Consider the following 19,335-nt stretch of genomic DNA (forward strand, 5'->3'; position numbering starts at 1 on the left):
CTGGAGCAACACAGTCTCCTAGATTGAGCTGTTATTGTCTTATTGGCTGTAGCAGAATTACATGTTGCTGACACGAGTTTATCCACTTGTTATGAGTATACCTTTAAGAGTCCAGTGGGAATAATTGCCAGCAGTGTTCTTGAATCCTGGTCATTCTCCCAACTCAGATAGGAACACACTCTGTGTATTTGATGAGCATCAAGGAGTTTGTTTTTTATTAGGAGGAAGGGGCTGAACAAAAGGAAGAAGCAGAAGAAAAGTGGCTGCATGGTTGGTATCCTATGGAACCTCAGAGGAGACAGAAAGGGTTTTGAGTTTGTTCTCAGTGTGATGGAAGGTTGATGCTTGACTTTAAATGAGCAGGATATTAAAAAGGCTGCTAAGTTATATATGGAAGAGGCCAAGTAGTTCTTTGGACAAACGACAGTGTGTGTGCCAGTTCTTGATAACTTTTTGACATTGTGTCATGATGTCACTCACAAAGTTCACGCTTGAGAACCACGTAATCAGGTTACAAGAATAAATTGTAAATCAACAACAACAAAAAAAACCCCCAAAAATCCTCACTATACTTTAAGTAAGTTTGTGATTTGTGTTTGACCATAACCTTAGAGCGATGGCCATGGATCATGGGTTGGACATGACCAAGGCTGTGGCAGGAGAGATGATATGTAGTGAACATGGTCTTGACACATTTTGGATTTATAACCCTCTGTGGTCTTGGTGGTTGGAGATGGGCTCTGATGAAGGGGCAGAAGGCAATGATGAATCCAGGCTTTTAGTTTGTCTTATCTTCTTTGTGGAGAGGAATGTCAGAGTGAAGAGGAATATCTGGCATGGGGAGAGATGGACAGTAGGCAAGTGGTCCTCATAGATTATATTTTGAGATTGAGGTCATGAGTCCCCAGGATGGGAGAAGGTGGTAACATGATAACCATAGTTTGACTTTTTCTAGAAATAGGCAGAAAGAACCCATCCTTTTGTGGCTTTTTGCCCCTAGCAGTGAACTTATGTTTCCTTAAAATGGAAGCCATTTGTCCTCACATGCGTATTTCTATATTTGTCGGATCACTAAGAATAGATAGGATTAGAGCATCCTTGCCTAACCCTGGCAATCAACAATTCACTTATCTCCTTGCTTGAAGACAGAGACAGAGGCTCAATTATGACTCTTGAAGGGGTTCAAAGACACCTTGAAACCAACAGAAAAAAGGAGGAAGAGGAGTCACTAGGAACGACACCTAACTCCAAACAAAACTCCACTCTCAGAATCCATAGTCTCTCCAGCTTAGTGAATGGGGAGGGATGGCTTCTCTATCAAAGAAGGCTGTCACAGCTGCCATTAACCTTGCACGTTGTCCTGAATTTTAATCATTCACCTTATGAAGAGAATAATCCACGTTCTAGGTGGTATCAGGGTGACTATAAGACACCCCTGTGGAACAGAAAGAGGCTCCATATTCTCTAAACATCTGGTCCCTTATAGTACACGAGCATTTCTGAGGAGCGAGATGGCAAGCTATGAGAGAGAGAGAGGTATGCATGTCAACATGCATTTGAAGGGAAAAACAAAGATCAATAGTGAACTTCATATTCTAACTCTAATAAGACTTGGGGTTTTCATCTTCATTTGCTGCTGAGAAAATCAATGGATTCCCAAGAACGCAAATATGCTTGAATAATTGCGTCAACATAAGCAATACATCAGCTCATTTAGGAAGTGAAGCCATCACCTGTAAGATTTCGCCCTAACCAATACCACACAAATAAGTGCATAAAGGAAGACATCATGGAGTGCAGGAACATAGTAAGTGACAAAAGCCTCCAGGGAGCTGGCTTTCTCTAACAGTCCGGCTGCCTGGGTCAATCCTGGCTTTGATTCTGAACAGCTCTATTAACTTCATTTGCAATGGAAAATGTAGGCTGCTGAGCTAATTCACAGCAATAATTCCATAAAGCCCTTAGCACAGAACTTGGGTCAGAGTGTCAGTGCAATAGGCACCAGTTAGCTGCAGTTCCTTATGTGCACAGATGTGTGCAGTGGCAACATGTGCCACTCACTGTCTGTCTTCACATCCACACTTGGAGCTCATGCCCCAAATGGATACCAGCACACCTGCACAGATCAGTGAGTACACACTTGCGTGTATACGCACAGAGAGAACGCGTTCAGATTTCTCATTTCCCCACTGCCCGCCTTGCCTGCCTCTGTACTTGATAACACTCTGTCTTAATGTTCTTCAAGAATGGAAAGATTATTTTCTCTGTCTTCTAAGAGCTGGCTGTTCCTGCTTTGCGGTCCACGGCTCAGAGCCTGCTGTCCTCTTGAATGAGTGGCGAATATCCCCAGCAAGTCATTTTCTCTAAAAATAGACCACCCCGGCTAATCTGTGCTGTGCTTCTCATCTCCATAAGCCTTCAAAGAAAAGAGCAGAGTCCATTCTTGAAGGGATTTCATGCTAAGCTATCAGAAGTAACATGACTTGGTGACACAAAGAACCTCTGCTCGGCATCTGCAGGATGCTCCACTTTCAGCTCTCCTGCTACTGGATTCACAGAAAATAGAAGTGTAAGGCAGGTGGATTTCTCCAGACACCGCCGATTGAATGTTCATTCCATCTGGCTTTATGGAGCCATTTAGCCGAAGTCTTTTCACCTTGGCAATTTAACGCATGACTTGCTTTGGCGATTTCTTCCTGAAGATGTGTGTGGGTGGATTTAGGGAAGGTAACAGTCAAGCAAAAGTCTCCTTATAGAATCTGATGACTTTTTCTTACCCCTACAAGCCTGTTGGGCTTATTATTTATTTATTTATTGATGGGCATGGCCACTTGGCTTTCAGGAATCAAGGATCGTTCATTCAGTTCCCATCAACCACACTGCCGAAGTGCATGCTCTTTGCACAACCAGAACAATGCAGACAATGATTTTACCTCTGGAAGCTCAGCTGTTAGTTCAGTGCCAATGGGGATGAAACATAAATTCCACATGCCCAGATGACCTTGGAATGCACAAATCAACTCAAATCTTATTCGGATTGGTCTTCTCTATGGATCTGGGGTTGGGGCATCAAGGCAAGATCTAATATAAAACCATGAATATCTCTTATTCACATGTACTATTAATGTGAGCTTTCAAAATGGAGGACACAGAATCTGAACATTTCTAGAGCTGTAACAAACCAGCATTTTCATAGCTTTAGAAAGACGTTAATTCAAACCAGGGGCCATGGATTTGATATGCTGGTGACGTTGACATTGTTTGATGGGAGGAGCAGCTCCTCTCAACATTGTGGTTTTTGTCATCATCATCTTTGTCATTGTCATCGTTGTTGTCATCGTCGGCATCATCATCATCATCATCAGGAGCAATGGCATGAACTTGAATCTCAGAATCTCTAACTTGGTGAGACAAGGGAGCCACAGTATTTTCTGATGATTCATTGTGCACCATGATAGGTGCAATTAAAGATTAATATTCACATATGGAAATTGTTTAGCTGTAAATATTAGACACAGAGACTCAACTTGGCCCAATAATACCTTTTATCTCCTGTAAAAAAAAGGTCTTAATGCAGAGGTTTCTAGAAACCACTCCTTTAGCAGTTGAGTGGTCTCGCTGAGGACTTTGGTTCTTTTCTATCATCCTCTTTGACTTCTTCACCCCAGTCTGGTTCAGAAAGAGGTGACTGTCTACTGGCAAATATCCAGTGGTATCAGCCCCTTTACCACGCCTGTTCTTATTGACCCAGGAAAACCTTTCCATTGTAATTCTCTCAGGTTTCGTTGGTCAGAATTGTAATGAATGTCCCTCTTAAACTAATCGCTTGCAAGGATAATGAAGTCATCAGGCTTGGCTTAGTTAGAGCAATCAAAATTTATCTCTTTGATGCTTGGGCATCAAAATTTCATATACAGAAATTCATATACAGAAAGGTTGGATATGGGAAGATAAAAGGGGGATCTCATTAGAAAAGGAACAGGGAGGCCCAGATAAAGGGCATGCAGGTCCTAGCTCTCTAAGCACACAGAGACTCCTGGTGGAGAGTGAAAAAGGACTGATAGAGGAGTCAGATGGATAGAAGAAGACAGTAAGATCTCATTGGGGCAAGAATATATAATCCTTCATTTACAGTGTAGAAAGACCTGAGAATACCACGGGTTGATATCTCTATTACTTAGGTTACAGCCTGAGAGAGGCAAGGGATATCCCTCTGAGTAGAACTTTATTAGGTTGTTTAAGAGGAGAGAAGAACCATCTTGTTGGCCTTGAAAAAACAAGCTTGCATGAAGTGGAAAGACGGGACAGCATGTGACAGGGATATAGGGTCCCCTCTAGTTATTCAGAATATCCTGGGCTGGCTACTATGACATTGGGGGCTTTAGCCATATGACTGCAAGGAGACAAACCCTTTCCAAAACCAGAGAGCTTAGAAGAGAAGCCAAAGCCTCAGAGGAGGCTGACATATTGGTTGTCACATCAATATATTTCAATAAGAAGCTAAGAACAGAGCCACCTCAGCCTCACTTGCTGCCCATCAAAAGTATGTCCTAGTAATTCTCTCTGGTTCTAAGTTTCTAAATCTTTGCATCTAAAAATGTCCTGTCTTTTACTAGGGTTATCTCTCTCTCACGAACAGGGTCTTAGTCACTCTTCTATTGCTGTGAAGAAACACCATGACCAAGGTAACTCCTATTTTTTTAAAAAAAGCATTTAATTAGGGCTTGCTTACAGATTTCAGAGGTTTAGTCCATTAACATCAAGACTGTAATCATAGTAGGACATATGGCACTAGAGCAGAGCTGAGAGCTACATCCTGACTCATTGTCCCACACAGAAAGGGGGTGAGGGAGACAGAGAGACACAGACACAGACAGACAGACACAGACACAGATTGAAACAGACAGACAGAAACAGACAGACATTGGGCTGGATGTGGACTTTTGCAATGCTCAAAGCCCACCCTCAGTGACACACTTCCTCCAACAAGGCCACACCCCTTAATCCTTCTAATCCTATCAAAGAGTTCCACTGCCTGGTAACCAAGCATTCAAATACAGGAGCCTTTAGAGGCCATTCATATCGAAACCACCCCAAGGCCTCCATATGCAGCTCTGTCCAGTTTGGAGTTCAGTATATAGATCATGCTGATTTCAAACTCACAAAGACCCAACTGCGCCTGCCTTCCCAGTTCTGGAATTAAGAGTGTGTGTCGCCACACCCAGATTCTTAGAGATTCTTCATTATCTTTCCATATGTTTTCTTACATCTTCCCATTGGAACCGCAGGTTTATTGTTGAAGCTATTCTTAGATGTGTCATCACTGGTATGGGGACAACTGATGAAGTTTTGGTTTTATAGGTGGACTACATAGTATGGAACTGTCTTATTAGTCATGGGAGGTTCTTATGACCATTTTAGACTTTCAGATAATGGTAATCTTTTCCATTTCCAAGATAGAGAGGAGAGACTGGCTTCTCTTTCTCAAACTTGGACCTCCAGAAAAATGCTGAGTGACACAAGGAAAGCACCATTCATGTCTCATCTCCCATGGTGCAGGGTTCTGTGATTAACCACCATGGGAGGCAGCTGCCATGGTAGACTGGGGGCGAACCAGCAACAAGTGAATGACTGCAAGTTTACCAGAGATCTTTAGAGAATAAGAAATTCCAATTCATTCAACCTCAGTTGAACCATGGTGTATTGGCTGGGTTTGTGTGTCAACACAGAGAAAGGAGCCTCCCTTGAGGAAATGCTTCCATGAGATCCGGCTGTAAAACATTTTCTCAACTAGTGATCAAGGGTGGGGGCCCATTGTGTCTGAGTGGTGCCATCCCTGGGCTGGTTGTCCTGGATTCTATAAGAAAGCAAGCTGAGCAAGCCAGGGGAAGCAAGCCAGTAAGAATCATCTCTCCACAGCCTCTGCACCAGCTCCTACCTCCAAGTTCCTGCCCTGTGTGAGTTCCAGTCCTGACTTCCTTTGGTGATGAAGAGCCATGTGGAAGTGTAAGCTGAATAAACCCTTTTCGCCCCAACTTGCTTCTTGGTCGTGATGGTGCAGGAGTAGAAACCCTGACTAAGACACATGGGAAAGTCTTTCTGCTTTTAAAATGGAAGAGGACGTTGGATACTTTTCCTTTCTGCATGTCTTGAGACACACCTGTTTACTTTTTTTTCTTTTATTAAGGTTGTTCATTCTCTTTAAGGGTCTCATTCTCTGAGACCAAGAAGATGTTTTAAAATCAGGCTGGTGATTTTGAATGCTTGTTGCAGGCTTTGGCTTGGGGTTTGAACCTATGTCCTTTGGTGGCTGTCTTTCTCAGAGTCACCCCAATGACCTGACCCTGAACTCCAGCTTGAGGACAGCCTTGCTCAGATTCAGAAGTCATGCTGCCCTTGACTGACTCTGTCTGATGCCTTGCTACTCCTCACTAGGAGAAGGTCATTTGCTTTTACATGGCTGGAGACTTTGTAGTTGACAAATGTTACCATGGTTTCTCTATTCAGATACAGAGTTTTCTTTCAGTGTTATTGTTCATTTTTACTGCTGAGAATTTATTTGGCTCCTTCATGATGAATACACTCATCTAATTTTCTTTTCCCTGTTCTTAATTTTTTATCTGATTATTATTTCCTTTTTTCTTCTTTTTCCTCCTCCTCCTCCTCCTCTTCCTTTCCCCTCTCCTCCTTTCCCCTCCTCCTCCTCTTCCTCTTCCTTTCCCCTCCTCCTCCCTTCCCCTCCTCCTCCTCTTCCTTTCCCCTCCTCCTCCTTTCCCCTCCTTTTCCTCCTTTCTCCTCCTCCTCCTCCTCTTCCTCTTCCTTTCCCCTCCTCCTCCTTTCCCCTCCTCCTCCTCCCTTCCCCTCCTCCTCCTCTTCCTTTCCCCTCCTCCTCCTTTCCCCTCCTTTTCCTCCTTTCTCCTCCTCCTCCTCTTCCTCTTCCTTTCCCCTCCTCCTCCTTTCCCCTCCTCCTCCTCCTCCTCCTCCTCTTCCTCTTCCTCCTCCTCCTCCTCCTCCTCCTCTTCCTCCTCCTCTTCCTTTTGCTATTGTCTGCTCACTCTTCTTTGACCATTCTTTCCCAGTGGGAAAAATGGAAACCTGGATCCACATTAATTATTTAGATTTTATTCTATGATAACCTCACAGCGTAACTTCCATTTTACCGACTCAATCTTTAGATTTGTCTATTCTGTTTTTGAGACCTTGCATGGATTTTTTTTAACAAAATGATTAGTCTATTTCACACTTAAAAATGTGAAGTTTTGCCTTTCTGAAAATTTATTTGTAGCCACTGATTGTCCTTTTTTCTTAAAAACATGTAGACATCCATTCTTTTGAGGAACCCATAATCCCCGTGTCATCCCTCACTTCTCTGAATGGGTGTTTGTTTTTGCGAACTATCCATTTGTGGTCATGTACTAGCTGTTCATTCATGCTTAAAGGTGAAGGGCTGACTTGATTTTGTAAGCAGTCTGGTGAGTTTTCTGTGCAAATAGGGTTTTGACTAGAATGATCTGAGTAAGGGAGGCCAACAGACAGACTTTGCTCTGGGGAATGTGGGTGGGTCACACATGGGGATACGTGGATGTCTCACTGTGGCCTTTGGACATTCTCATCATCCTTCAGTTGAGCTATTCTCTGTGCATTCTTGTTTGTTGCAGTTGATGGATGTACTCGGGCTCGTTCCCTCTACCTGTTCACCGAGTTCTGTCTGGATGACCTCCCAGGTTAACAATACTCCTTCTTTAAGTAGACACACTGAGCCTGCATCCTTGGGCATGTTATGATCTGCTGTAAGCTTGCCTGCATCTATCAAGTGAGCATAAAACAGGTGATGTTTGGGGAAAGTGCGGTAAGCATGAGATGAACCAACCAAGGTCAGTGGTGCGTCCTGATTGGCAGGATGTACTAGCTTTCCCTCCTCTTCCTGCTCACTCCTTTCTGCTTCCTACTCAGCCTTCTTCTCTTCCTTCTCCCTCTTCCTCATCTCTTTCCTTGATGCTACATTTCTATCTTATTATTACTAATTTTAATCATCATTATCATACCATTATCTGTAGCAGTTGTTAATTCTTTTATTCATTAATATACTTTTATTGAGTATATATTCCTGCACTGGCCTTGAAGGGAATTAAATTTGGATGCGGAGGTCAATGCCTTCCTTATAAGCTTTAAATTGCTACAGGAACACAGGCATAGAATTATTAAGCCAAGGAACAAATCAACAGGGTCCCAGAGCCAGAAATGAATTTTAACGTAGACTCCAATCAGTCATGTGTTGTGGGCCAGCAGCTTCCATCTACATGGCCTCTATGCCTCCGAATTTCCCTCATCTGTAAAAGGGAATCAAATAAGATAGTGTACGGAGGTTGGCATGCACAATCCGTCCAAGGGAAACGAGCGCCCACGTCCTGGTCTGTCTCCTCATATTCTGCCTGACTCTGCAGTAGGGAATAACTCTGGGCTGTTCCAGACACAGGGTTTTGCACTTGTGTGAACCCCAGGTTTCCTGTAATGCTCTGTGTTGTTGCCACTGTGGGATTCATAAAGATATTTGGACAAGGAGCTTCTACTTCTTTGTACAACATACCCCACAATTCATATAGGCCACTGTGCATACAGTTACACAGTTCTCAGAAAGAACACGTCTCTATCTTCCCAAGGCACAGAGAGAAGACATGTTTTAAGATGCCTGAGAGTTGTAGCTTGGGAACCCTAAGAAGACCTCTCTCTCTCTCTCTCTCTCTCTCTCTCTCTCTCTCTCTCTCTCTCTCTCTCCCTTACCCGTATTCCTAAAGCATTTGGTGCAGATCTCCCTAGATCCCCCAGACTTTTAGCTGTAGCTCTAACCCGACACAATTGCTGTTCTGTACCAGATTTCTGCATGGTTTTGGAAGTGAAGCAACTCACAGTCTTTTTGTTAATGTTTCAGAAAGGCAGGAGCTTTTTTTTTCTGAGAATAAGAAAATTTTAGGAATATGCTTGGGAAGGCACTTTATGCTGTGGTTGGACCATAAAGTATCATTGAATGTGAGCTCCCTGCCAAGTTGATGCGTGGCTGGGGGCTCCCTGTGTCCTATGGCCCTGCAATGAGTCCTTTGGTCCTTTATTTCCACTGGGGTGGGATGGATACTGCTTCTATAAGCCAGGGTAAGTCCAGTTTGTTTTAGAGCCTTAACTCCCAAATGGATACAACTTCTTGCATAGCTCTGAGCAGGTCAGTCTGCTGTAGGATGACAGATTTCTTTAACCAAGTCTACAGCTTGGAGAGAAGCTTCGGAGATAGAAGGCTGGACCAATCCAGTACGGTCACTGCAATTATCTCCACGCCAGCTGAATCGATGCTGGCCATCTGTGGGTGACAGAGCTGAAGCCAGAGCCCTTATGTATTGAGGGTGTGGTTTTAGATCAGCCGGGGTCTGGAGAACACCTGCATGTGTACATCAGGCATACAGCATTGATGTTCAGCCCAGGGCACTGATGCTCATGGTGGCATCTGTACCAACAGCATCTCTGTCATGGTTTCTGCTATGCGACTTGGTTACATGTTGGGGAGTAAGCAGATAGCTTTGTGGTTAAAAGCACTCCGCTCCATCTGTCCTGCTTTTTGAAGCAAGTATTTACAATAGTATTGTAAACTGTAGGTCGTGGAGAAGGGGCGAGCCTGCCTTGATGATGTACTGGAGGCGGAAGTCTTCATGGAGGGGAGGAGCTGTGGCTCTCACACAATCCTCAGCCAGAGTCTTATTCCTAATCTGCAGAAGCTCTGTCACACTGATCTCTGTCCAATTAGAGTCATTCTTAACTTATGTGACCTTTCCCTCTATGAGAATGTATGTATATATATATATATATGAATACATGTATACACAATGAAATTGCATGCATACATAGATACATACATACATACACAATGAGATTGTATGTATACATATATACATACATACAAACAATGAAAATGTATACATACATTCATACATACATGCACACACATATACACAATGAGATTATAGGCAGGCATACTTACAAACATTCATATACACAATGAGATTTCATGCATGTATATATGTATATATATATATATGCATGCATACACATACAATTAGATTGCAAGCTTACAATACAATGAATTGGGTACATACATGCATACATAGTGAGATTGCATGTATACATACATACACACAATGAAATTGTCAACATACAATACATAAACACATACACACACAATGGGATTGAATGCGTACATACATGCATGAATGCCTACATGAGCGCGTGTACATACTCTCTCTCTCTCTCTCTCTCTCTCTCTCTCTCCCTCTCTCTCTCTCTCTCTCTCTCTCCAGGGTTCCATTCCAACTCTGTGACCAGGATTTGACTGATGTAAAGTTTTAAAAGCCATACGTATTACTTTAAGACCGGGATGACTATGAGGTAGGCTTTTTGCTCCAGAGGCTGAGGGTGAGATTAGGCAAAGTGGAGACTAAGTGGAGATGAGGCCACGGTTGGGTCCTACCTGCCTTCCTTCCTGCCCTGAAATCATCTCAGGACCCCTGAGAAAACACATGCTGCTACCATGTGATTGACGCTCTGCCTTTAGAGACCCTCTCTCAAGACAAGAGATGAGGTACTAAGAAGTTTAAGCACCAGACCTAACAGAGCTCCAGCAACCAGAGGAGGGCACCCTTCAGGTCAGACCTCTATGGTTTGACTAGTGTGGTGGCATACATCTCCTCTCTCTTCCTCCTTTCTTTCTTCATCAATAAATATTTATTTTATTTCCGTGCTTTATGTGTGTGCATCCTCTTCTCTGAGTGCTCACTCTGTGGGTGCAGGACCTATGGCATCCAGAAGAGGGGGTCAGACCCCTAGAACTGAGTTATAGGTGACTGTGAGCTGCCTGAAGTAGGCACTGGGAGTCCAGCCCAGGTCCTCTGCAAGAGCATCATGTGCACGTAAGCCTTGAGCCCTCTCTCTAGCCCCTTCCCTTTTTAAAATTTCAACTTTTGTTTATATGTCACTAGAATAGCGAGAAGAGAATAACAAATAACATGTGAACCCCTATGGTTTCTCAGACAAGTTCATGCAAGTCACACGCCAAGGTGATCTAGACAGAAGGCTTCCCATAATGACCAGTATCTGCTCATCTGAGGGGCTGTGGAGACAATGTAGTGCGTAACAGTGCCTCTGCACAAGCATGAGGACTCCAGTTTGGATCCTTTGCACCCAGGCACAAAGCAGAGTTCTGGACAGCTATAACCCTAGAAAAGTGTGGGATGTGTGTGTGTATGTGTGTGTGTATGTGTGTGTGTATGTGTGTGTGCATGCATGTGTGTATGTGTGTGTGCATGCATGTGTGTATGTGTGTGTGTCCGTGTGTGTGTGTGAGTGTGTGTCAGTGTGTGTGTGTGTGTGTGTGTGTAGACAGGAGGCTCACTGGGGCTTGCTGGCTGACACCATACCCAAGCTTGATGAGAGACACCATCTCAGTGGAATAGGTAGAGAGACTGGATAGGACAGGATACCTGACAGCCCTCTCTGACCTTCCAGGCATGCAGAGGCATGTGCACCGACTGGCACATGTGTGCACATACCAAGCACACATACCCTCCTCCCCTGACACTCACTTGAGAAGATGCAGTGGGCAGAGCTGTGGTCTGACATGAGGTCTCCTGGTTGTACTTTGTGGTTTTCCTGTGTTCATGGTCAGACGTGCTTCAGTTTTCCAAGTTGGATTTTTGTTGTTGTTGATTTTGTTTTGTTTTGACATTTTGCTCTATTTCCACTCAGGCAGCTTTTCGAGGAACAGTATTTTGGTCACTTTCTCTTATTGAATATGTGCTTGAAGAGGGGAGATGAAGGCCAGACTAGCACTTCACATCTGTACAGTAAAGTGACAGTGGAGCTTCATATCCAGAGATCGATCACTTCGCAGTCAATTAGGAGGTCCACCGAGGATGGTTAGCAGCCAGCCGATCAATACATTAATTATTGCAAATTAATTATAGCAGCAAAGATGGACTAATTAAACAGACGGGTACCAGAAAATTCTGCCTAGTCAACTTGTGTTTTAAAGAAATTCTAAATGTGCCAGGCACACAGGACCTGAAAATTCACTCATGGGAAAAAACTCAGCAATGAAAAGAAAATATAACAAGCGAGGGACTAATAATTAATATCTAAGCAGAAACACTCGGAGATGGGGCTGGGGGAGATTGCTCAGAGGATAAGGTCCTTGTGTTGCAAACTGAAGGAGCTGAATTTGGATCCGGACAATCCAGATAAAGTTGACGTAATAGAGCCCACCTGTAATCCCAGCTCTACAAGGCTAAATGGGAGTTAGGTGACTTCCTTTCTGACCTTCAGCCTTCACATGATTAATGTTATCCCTATTCCACGTTGCTTTGCCATAGAATCCTCTCCTGGCCTCTGCTCTCGTCAGTTCATGCTACGTATAGTAAGAATACCACCAGTCGGCAGCCTTAGTAGCAGGCAGTCACCTCCCAGGATTCTGGACACTGAACCTCTGAGGTCAGAGTGCGCATGTAGCCAGTTGTCTAAGGAGGGCCTCCCTCCTGATTTACAGATGGCTGAGCTGATTCACAGGGGAGAGCCGAGAGAGGAAGCAAGGTCTCTCCAATTGTGAGGGTATTACCATCTCAGGATGAGGGTTTAATACAGATCTGGAGGGCGACACGTGTGTTCAGTTCAGGAATCAAAAACAGTGAGGATGTTTGACAAGGTTACGGCCAGAGCTCAGCTGTAAACTCAAACTTCTCAAAGTGCTGCTCTCCACAGTGGGAAGAGGGCCTGTGTAGGGTTGGCTGGTGACTGTGACGATGTCATCGGGTGAACGGGCCTCAGAGAGTAGAGTTTACAGGGAAGGGACAATAAATAACACAGAAGCAGAAGTGAGTTTGTGTTCCTCAGAACCAGGTCTCAGGAAGGAGAGCCGCCTTTGAAAGTCCAACAGGGGAGGCCTGGAAACCTGACTAGAGTGAAGCACACACCGGGCAGGAAGCCGAGGAGGCTCTGCAGCTGCTGAGGGTGGAGAGGAGATTCTCATCCCTGCAGCTGTCTGCACAACAGGTCACTAGCAGATGTGAGACTTGAGTGGAGATGGAGCTGGGAGAGGAAAGGATCCCCCAAGTCACTGGAAGTTCCTGGCAACCAGGTTGTGGTGGGGTTAGTTTCCATGATCCCAAAGTCATCTTGTTTGGTTGAAATGCAGAATGTGGTCAGGGAGGAGGGGGTGTGAATCATGGCGAAGGCCACATTTACCTCAGTGGCTCTTTTCCACTTCCTTGAAGTCATTTTGATGGGCATTCTGAGTACCCCACGCCCTTCTCTAGTCTCTGTCGTGCATCTCACTTCAGTCCTTCGTTCTATGGTCACAGCTGCTCCTAATCTGAAGGGAATACCCTGATCAAACATTCACTGTCAGAGGCACCATGACCTGAGCCACATGCACATGCTTCATTTTCAATTCTGTAAAGCAATTTCTGGAGACCTCTTGTTTCCCAAGACCTGTCAAACATCCTGCCCTTGCTTTGGCTTCCTCAGGACCATCTAGGATGGCCTCTGGCTTTCCAGCTTGGTTGATGGTATGGATGAAGAATTTCTATGGATGAGCATACAGGTATTGATGTGACATTTGAGTGGGGAGGATGGTGACTTAGTAAAGTATGGGCTGAAGTTAAGATACAAGCTTCAAGAGGCTCTACAAAGAGCAGTGGAAATACCATCTAGACTCTGAAGAAAGTTGGCCAGGCTGGATATGGAGAGTTAGCAATGCTCAGCGTTGAACATGCAGGGATGGGTAAGAGCTACCCCAGTAAATCTAGAAGGACTCAGAGAATGAGAGGGGTGTCTGAACATGGTGTCTGAGGACTGGGCAATGTGGAAGGTGGGCAGGGTACAAAGGGTGGGTAGAAATGGATGGGGAAAGTGTTAGGATCAGGCATTGTCTGTATAGTGACAGGTTGGAACCAGGAGGGTGGGGATTGTGGAAAGAGGTGTCTATTCTCTTACTAACACAGTGATCCAAGCAATGGTGGTGACTGCTTCCAGTTCTAGAGCCAGACCTGATGAAGCAATTCATATAAAAAACAGAGAGAGAAACCAAGGGTGTGCTCAGGGTGGACGCCCACCAGGGCTCCTTCTGGAGCTAAGGTGGCATGGGATTGGGGGTGGGGGAGGGTCCCGTAGGGGTCTATAAACCCACCCAAAGATGTTATAAAGGTCCATATGAAGCAGTCTGCCTTCTGGAAAAATAAAAATTAGCGAACTTAACTGAAGCCAACTTGGATTCAAGAAGAACAGGGTAAGAAATGTTTTCAACTTTTATTTTGAGACCGTACTAGGTTTAGCCATCCCTGGCAGCTGTTTTCCTCCAAACTTTCATTTGGAGAGGGGGAGAATTCTAGGCTCTATCAACAGCTCCATAGAGAGAGAACCCAAAGCATCTATGGGCATCTTCCAAAATAATTTTTTTAAAAGTTTGGCATATCATTATAAAAAGGAAATGTGACCAAGAGTGCCAGTTAGGAAATAATCTCTCATATGTGTATATATTCAAAAATAATAATGCACTGGCAATCATACCACAGAAATTTCTTAAAAGGAAATCCCCTTGGCCAAGTAGAGCTTGTGCCAAGAATGTAAATAAGAGTTTAGCATTTAAGGGTATCTATTAATGTAACACATCAGATAAAGGGCACAAAGGGCCCAAAGCACTCCCCGATGACTTAAATACCTGACACAATTCCACAGCTGGTCCTGACGGGCACTCCCCTGTGTGTCAGGCATATGATCTGTCTCTAACACAAGGACTATGATTCTGAATTGTCAACATGACCCCGGAGTGTGTGGTTTGCATAAGAGGGATCCTGTGAAGTGAGAGTCGAACTTCCACAGTAACCAGTACTTCCCCCACTCCCACCCCAAATGAAATTACTGATCTGCATTAGTTTCCAGAGTGGTGAGGGATATTAGGAGAGCCAAGGTCATCCCTCAGTCCCAGCTGCACGACACTGAAAACTCCAGTGACTCTGTAAGTCAGTCAGCTAGGAGGCTGGTACCTCCAGTAATAGCCGTGTATTTTGAGGGAGCTGCAATTTCCCTAACAACTGCACTTAGCTGACCCTTTAAAAAGAGGGCTGAAGCTGCGGGTAAAATTATGACCATAGATGTCACATCTACTGCACACTACTATCCACTAGTGAGCAGATCCCAGACACTCCATGTCCACTGATTGTCTCCACTCTGATGGCTGTGGAAGGTGTCGCAAGCTTGCTTTACAGAAAACGCAGTATAGCTCTGGAAAGAGAGGGACTGTTAGCTGGCATCCAAGAGCCATAGTGGAATTTGAACATAGTGTCTGACTCTGGAGCCCAGTGCTCTGGACCAGTCAGAAACACAGCATTCTATAATTTATTCTCCCTCCCTCTCTCTCTCTCTCTCTCTCTCTCTCTCTCTCTCTCTCTCTCTCTCTCTTATTCGTTCATTCGTTCACTTGTTCTTCCTTCCTTCTCATTCTCTCTCTTTCTTTCTCTCTCTCTCCCTCTCCTCTCTCTCTCTCTCTCTCTCTCTCTCTCTCTCTGGTTTGTGCATGTTTACATGTATGTGTGCATGTATGGGACCTGTGTGTGTAGGTCCACCTGTATGCTTGTGGGTGGAGGGCCAAGATTCATGTCCCCTGTCTTCTTTGATTGCTCTCTCTACCTTATTCATTGAGTCAGGGTCTCCTAGTTGGGAGAGCTGGGAGAGCTCACAGATATGCTCACAGTGTCTCTAGTTAGCTTGCTGTGGTGATCTAGTCTGTGTACTAGAATGACAGGGGGTTTCTATGGACACCAGGCTTTAATGTGGGTTCCAAGGATCTGAACTGCCATTCTCATACATCCGCCATAAGAGCATTAACCACAAAGACGTCTAAATAGCCCTTCTTTATTTTCTCAAGCAAACTTCCTTGTGGATACTAGAGTTTGCAACGCTGATATCATAGTGCTGTATGATATGACAGTCAAGTGTCTCCTCTACTGAGGCCATTTTCACACGTGCTTCTGTGTGATAAGGAAAATCTTATGGAATCTTAAGGAATCACTTCCTCCGATCTATTCCTTGAATCACATCTGCTACACAATACCCTCGGAGCTGCAGCTCCCTATTTCTTCTCCTCACAGCCACATGATGATCCACTCACTGTTTCGTCTCTTGCTCCCTCTCCCTTCTTTATTAAAATAACATGAGATCATGCAGTATTTTTTCTTCCCCTTGACACAATACCCTTCAGAATCACTCATGCTTTGACAACAGATCTCCTTCTTAAAGACTGAATAACAATTTATCATATACACATATAAATTGTATCCACATTCCAATTATTGTGACCATTTCTGGTTATGAACACAGGAATACAGGCGCTTTTCCAAGGTGGTGACTTTGTTCATTTTGGGTCACATGTTCTCTCCTGATTCACTTGCTAAAGCCTAGGTATCAGTGGTAGGAATAGACAAGGCTTTGGGGAGGCGAGAACCATGTTGGAAATGGACTCTTAAGAAAGGACTAGTATTCTCATAAAGGAAGTCCCCAGAACTGACCTTCCCCTTCCTCCAGCATGGGGCATTTTGAAGGCGCCATGCCTAAACCAGGAGGCAGTCTCAGCAGCCTCGCCTCTGATTTTGCCCTGGACACCTGCTCCATGAACGTGGGAAGTACCTTTCTGACGTTGCGAAGTCACCTCTCAGTTTCTGGTGTTGTGTTCTAGAACCCAAACACGTGCCAGGAAATACCTGAGAATCACTAGAATATATATATATTTCTAAAAACTTTCAAGAATTTCTGAAAGTAATAAAACTATTTCAAAACTAAATAAATATACTATATCCCTGGATAAAAAGCTCCCTGCTGTGAATCATTCACTACAATACGAATAGACATATTACTCAATTACTTTCAAAATATTAGGATTCTTTAAATGTTTGGATTTTTCAAAATTTGAAATGAATGTAACTGATACATGGAGCGTCTTAACTTTACACATTCACAAGTTGCCATGTGATTTGCAATTTCAGTAAGTGTACACATTACATACGTGAATGTGAACACATATCCACCTCCTTTTATCTTTACCACCTTTTTAAAAATGTAGTCGGGCAAGATAAGAAGTTCTGGTGAGCTGTGACACCAGAGGGTGCCTATAAATAGTGATTGCATGTAGTTTATTTTTTTAAAAAAGGGATTTTAAATATTTTCCCATAAAGAATATTTTGGCCAAAGTGTTATTTTTGGAATGAGAATATAGCTCAGTGATAGAACATTTATTTGTCTGCTCTGTGTAGACCCCAAAAAATGTCAAAGAAAAAAGAAGTCGTTATTTTGTATAACTGGGTGGAGAACCAAAAAGGAATGTGCAGGTTGAAGTATGGAAATCCCGGGGACGCCGCGCTTCTCTCATCAGCTCTCAAGGGTTACTTAAGCTTTTCAGTTTTTATTGCTGTCCATGCATCTGTGTGAGTGTGTACATATGAGTACGGGTGCCTTTGGAGGGCAGGAGAGGGTGTCGGATGCCCTGGAGCTGGAGTTAGAGACAGTTGTGAGCTGCTACGCCTGGGTGCTGGGACCTGAGCTCAGATCCTGTGGAAGAACAGCGAGTGCTCTTAACCACTGAGCTAACTCCTCAGCCCCCATCAAAGCCTGCTTTAAAGTACAGTGCAGTGCAGGGCTGAAGGAGAGAATACATTTTAAAGTCATCAGAATAGAACAGATGATTCCAAATGAAAACCCAGTACATATTACCATTTATTACATAATGGATGTACCATTTCATATCACTGAGGAAAGAATAAATTATTCAGCAAATGGTTTTTAAACCACTGACTAATCATTTGGGATATTTAGAGTTCTTTCATCCCTTACAATGATGCAAACCCAAGATAGCTAATAAAGTATTAAGATAAGCTTCAGAGGGTAATGACACAGGGAAATATAGAGATATAGATTAATATGTTTCCGTTCTCAGGATGAGCAGGACTTGACTAAACGTAAATGAACAGGAGAAAGCAAAGCTAAAATTTGAGACAAACTATGTAAGGAAAACAAATCTATGTTGAAATGTAGTAAACAAGACAGAAAAATAAATGGCGGTGTGACGCAATGTCTGCAGGGTGTGGATAGAGATTTTCAAGGATAAATAAGAGAAGGATATGTAGGATGAGAGATGGACAGGGCATGAACTGATCCATCACAGGGAGCCTGGGGGGGGCAAGTAACAGAACGGTATGAAAATCATCTTCCCTCGAGTCTAACTGTATTTAGACCAATAATAAAACTCAGTGCTCTCCTCCCAGTTTGCCTAGCTTCCCTCTCTCTTTCCTTGTTTCCTTGCCCCACCCCCTTTCTCTCTCCGCTCAGGCTGGTGATGAATGTAGTCAACGTCTGCTCTTGCACTTCAGCCATGCACCCCGATTCTAGTTAACGTTTGCTGGTTTCAAAGGCTGCCACACCACAACTCCAGCCCCCAAATCAGGAATCCACCTAAAAACGAGCGAAGGCGTTTACTAGACCTTTCCCCAAAGAATATATGCAAATGTCTTATAAAAACAGGAAGAGATGAGGTTTCTAATAGCTTTAGCAATTCCACTTCTGGTTGTCCATAAATGAATGGAAGGGTTAGAGCAGATTCTGCCTGTACTGTCTCATAACAGCATTACACACAATAGTCAAACGTTACACAAGTCTTCTTAACACAAGAATAAATGAAATGTTGAGATGTGTATGTTTACGTATGTTAAAAATAGAATATTATCCAGCCCTCCATAGAAGAGAATTCTCATACCATGACACAACACAGAAGAACGTTTGTGGCATCCTGTTCATTGATGAGACATGCTAGTCACTAAAGGATCAATGTCACGTGAGATACTTAGAAGCCACAGTGGCTGAATTTATTTTTTGAAGTGAGTAGAATTGCAGGATTCATCTGGAACTTAGGGGGAGGTGGATGTTGGGTAACCATTGTTGACCAACGATACAATTTCACTGATGATAGAAAGTCTTAGAGACAGATGGGCAACAACACGGACACACAGGATTGCACCAACTGAACGCTCCAGACGGTAAATTCCATGTTCCATGTATTTTTACTGTACATTCTGGTTTTTACATTTCCACATCACAGATCATTATGAAGAGAAGCTAAGGCAGGGACTCAGGGCAGGACCATGGGGACTTGGACTGAAGCAGAGGCCAAGGAGGGATGCTGCTTACTGGCTTGCTTCTAGTACCTTGTTCAGCCAGCTCTCTTCTATAACCAAGGACTACTTGCCCACGGGTGGCTCC

At 43.8% G+C, this 19,335-nt stretch overlaps 1 protein-coding gene across 3 annotated transcripts in view; it reads right to left on the minus strand.

Annotated features, from left to right (window-relative positions):
- Positions 1-19,335, minus strand: part of Stac (SH3 and cysteine rich domain) — a 122,556-nt gene that overhangs the window by 92,686 nt on the left and 10,535 nt on the right.

The sequence above is a fragment of the Rattus norvegicus genome, chromosome 8, assembly GCF_021556685.1.
Source record: "Rattus norvegicus strain SHRSP/BbbUtx chromosome 8, alternate assembly SHRSP_T2T, whole genome shotgun sequence".
Taxonomy (NCBI): Eukaryota; Metazoa; Chordata; class Mammalia; order Rodentia; family Muridae; genus Rattus; species Rattus norvegicus.